The 3,142-nt window shown below is 37.8% G+C and overlaps 1 long non-coding RNA gene across 1 annotated transcript in view; it reads left to right on the forward strand.

The window, feature by feature from the left end:
- The first annotated feature begins 306 nt into the window (after nucleotides 1-306).
- Nucleotides 307-3,142, forward strand: part of LOC118765572 — a 6,729-nt gene continuing 3,893 nt past the window's right edge. The window contains exons 1-3 of the long non-coding RNA XR_005001430.1: nucleotides 307-380; nucleotides 2,374-2,382; nucleotides 2,895-2,898. This is a non-coding gene — a long non-coding RNA (uncharacterized LOC118765572). The remainder of the gene's footprint in view (nucleotides 381-2,373; nucleotides 2,383-2,894; nucleotides 2,899-3,142) is intronic.

Genomic DNA, 3,142 nt, shown 5'->3' on the forward strand with positions numbered 1-3,142 from the left:
TCTTCATTTTAAGGGTGTCACGAAAGGCTTAGATGGTGGTTCAACCTGCCACGTTCTTTTGCAGGGCTTAGAGAAACTGAAGAACTATTGCAATAAGTTTGTGAATCTGAGAGGGGAATATGTTGAATAAAATCATAAGTAACTGATCTTCCTGTAATTTTCTTTTACCTAAAACCAGGAACTTTTTAGCCCCCCCCCCACCGTACACACATACATGTATTTATGCATGTGTGTGTATATAAGTATAATATAGGTGAATCCAAAATAAAAAAGAAGGCAACAAAAGTCAATCAGATGTATACCGTAAATATATTAAATTGGTGCTTAGCGAAAGTTTTAGATGGAAAAATAGTGGAAATGATTTTTGAGCATGGCTCTTTGTTGGAAAGAGGAAAAATTCCAGAAAGAAGGAGCAGATAGACTGGAGAAATGCATGTGTATTGTTACATGACAAAGCATATTTGATTGGAAGCCAGTCTTTGAAGAGATGTGGCTTGAGATGTGAGGTTTTTGGAAGAGCAAATAAGAGAGATATATAGAAGATTTCAACTATTGAGGGGGTAAGTTGGAAAGGAAATGAGTGAGAAGCAACTGAAATTGCTTGAGAAAGGAATGATGGTCAGGCATGGTGATGAAGTGGAGGTGTAGATAGGAGTGCGGGGGAGGTGGTGGGAAAAGGAATAGTGTAGGAAAGCAGTGGAGTGAAACAAGTTGCAAGATAAAAATTCAACTTATCCAACGAACAGGTAATTCAATACTTTTTATGTAATAAGCATCAGGTAGTGCAGTAACTTATTGACCAGTGACCAGTAGGCTGTCCTGTACCTTACTCACATTTCCTGCATTAGCACTGTTTAGTCAAACCAGCCCATCATCTCAACTGTGAAATCCAGCTTCTTGAGATGTAAATTCACCATGTATCCATATCTCCCCTCATTTTCCTATATCTTCTTGCATATTCCCAAATCTTCCTACATATTTCTTCATCTTTTCCCACATCTTCTCACATCTTGTCTACATCTACACCTTTTCTCTATATTTTTCCACATCTTCCTACAACTTTTCATATTTCCATGTCTTGCCCTGGCCTTCCCCCCCCCCCTTCACCTTCCCGCATCCTCCCCTCCATGCATCCCACATCTTCCCTTCCATGCATCCCACATCCTCCCTGCCATGCATCCCACACCTTCCCCTCCTTGCTTTCTCACACTCTCCCCTTCTTGCCTTTCCACATATTCTCACCGCCTTCTCACATCCTCCCCTTGTCTTCCCACATCCTCCCCTTGCCTTCCTACAACTTCTGATATTTTCTCCCCAAATTCCTGCACCATCTTTTTTTTTTTTTATTAGTTTCAGCTCAGAGCTGCGGCCATGCTGATGCACCCTGCATATTTTTCAATATCTCTATGTCCTCCCACATCTTCCAACCCATGCCTGCATGGGAAACAGATGTTAAATGATGATGATGAGTCTAATCCATGCCAGCATGGAAAATGGACGTTAAATGATGATGGTCTTTCTCATCCAATAAGTATTTCCCCCACACACACCACTTTTGTCATCCATCTCACAGCACCATCCATTCCCATCACCCTTTTTTTTATATCATACTGTCATCTCACCTGCATAAAACATCAACTTTTATACCCAGGTACCCCACTCCATGCTAATAACTTCAATAGCCAGTGACTTTCCCCATATATCACTACATGCCTGCACCTTACTTTTGCTTTCAATAACCAGCTAACCTCATATACACACTGGTACCTTCATTAATAAGCTACCCTATCCTTCATTATATGAACCAATGCATTTAACACCCACTGTAAAAGATGTACAAGAAGACCATGAAGTGGTTGGTAGTAGTTGAGCAACATCAAGGAGTGGACATGGGAAGATGGAGGATGGAGAAAGATGGGAGGGAGAGATCGAGTTGGTTTGCTTGTACACAACCTACTTAGGATTTTCTGTGATTGATATCTTTAAAATAAAACCACTTTCTCTTCTGTACAAATCCAATGACTCATCTGCAATTGGTTTACCAGTGATATTAACTGACGTACATATTTAAACACAGCAATGCAATTTGAAGTTCTAAGATTCTCTTCTGAGAATTTGACAGCAAACATTACATTTGTTTATACATGGATGTGTGTATATGTGAGTATGTATTTCAAAGTGTGTGTTTGTCTGCTATTGGTTGATTTATATCCCATTAACTTTACATAGTCAAACTTAATTCTACTGTGAACCCCACAAATAAATTAGAAATTTGTTAAAAAAAGAATATTTGCTAATTTCTTTTCTTTTATCACTTCTATTCACACATGCATGCACAAGCATATTTCATATATATTATATAAAATTGACCAGATCAGAGAAGTTAGAGAATAGATGTTTATTCATTTGTTGATTGCTGTTTCATAATATATGTTAGTTACATAAGTGATGCTGTATCAGTTGTCACACTTGTATACACGCACACACACCTATGAACATAATTGTGCTGTACCATAATGAACAGATTACACATCAGAATATTTCATGGTAAGTCAAACACCAGACTTTACTATAAATTAGCAAGTTATTCCAGTTTATAGTTATAGATGATCGATGTATTTAGCAGACTTTACCCTTTACAAGTACTAGAATGACTTTGTATGACATGTGCTACAAAAGTGAAGATGAATTGATAAAGCTAAATTCAGGAAAACATGCAGAAAATCAAAAGTTAAAAAAATAAAATATAATCAAGTATTAGTTGGCCAAAAAGTCTGTCTAATTTTTGTTGACACTGAACTTCAAGCACACGAATAAATAGCTAACTTCCTTGCACATGCACACTTCTTAGATACCTGACATTTCAATGAGGTTCAATGCAAGCTTGCAACGAGACAGGTTGTATTTTGTGTGCTTGGGATCATCCTGAAAATGGAAAACAAAAACATTATCGACACCTCTTACTTTTTTTTTTACATTTAAAGTAGCAGAAACGTGCAGGAAGATAGGTACTGAGAGGATACTGTTATGGAACAGGTGTACCAGAAGTGGCTTGCTAGATTTTGATCAGGAAATTTTTCTGTTCAAGATGAACCTTGTTCTGGTTGGCCAACTGACATTATCAGTGACACCAACCCATGCT

Source organism: Octopus sinensis, linkage group LG12 (genome assembly GCF_006345805.1).
Source record: "Octopus sinensis linkage group LG12, ASM634580v1, whole genome shotgun sequence".
Lineage (NCBI taxonomy): Eukaryota > Metazoa > Mollusca > Cephalopoda > Octopoda > Octopodidae > Octopus > Octopus sinensis.